Source organism: Benincasa hispida, chromosome 8, assembly GCF_027475165.1.
Source record: "Benincasa hispida cultivar pf3 chromosome 8, pf3_genome.v1.1, whole genome shotgun sequence".
Taxonomy (NCBI): Eukaryota; Viridiplantae; Streptophyta; class Magnoliopsida; order Cucurbitales; family Cucurbitaceae; genus Benincasa; species Benincasa hispida.
Genome location: NC_143485.1, coordinates 7568733 through 7569422, shown reverse-complemented (window position 1 = coordinate 7569422; position 690 = coordinate 7568733).

Sequence of the window (690 nt, the reverse complement as noted above, 5' to 3'; positions counted from 1 at the left end):
CCAATCTTGAACTTAAAGATGGAGAGGCATCAACGAAGCCTTTGAACTTAAAGATGGAGAAGCATCAATGAAGCCTCTAAACTTGAAGATAGAGGAGCGTATAAGTTTACTTTTAAAGAGGAAACGAAGCGCATTCCACGTGTGTGCCTTTTATTTACTGTGTTGGCTTCTTACGAGGGATGAACATCTTCAACCCATTGTGTTGCCCCCAATAGGGATGAACATTTTCAATCTGAAGTGTCATTCTTTGATGGGGATGATCAACATCAATCTTGTAGTATTATACTTAGATGGTTGTGGTACCTCTTCTAATGGACTAAACTTAAATTTTTTTAAGTTTCCTTCATACCTTTAAAGAAAGGGATCGAATCATGACGTAGTTCAATTTTTTTTTTTTTAACTGGACTGAACTTGAAGTTTCTTTCAAGTTGCCTACATACCCTTCTTAATGATAGGGATCAAGTCATAATGTAGTGCGAAGAGATTTGTTTTTCTTTTTACGCGCGACTGAACTTCAATTTCTTTAAGTTGCCTATGTACCCTTTATAATGAAAGGGATCAAGTCGTAACGTAGTTTATACAAATTTTTTTTTCTTTTTATACGCGGATGAACATAAATTTCTTTAAGTTTCCTACGTACTCTTTATAATGAAAGGGATCAAGTCGTAACATAGTTCATACAAATTTTTT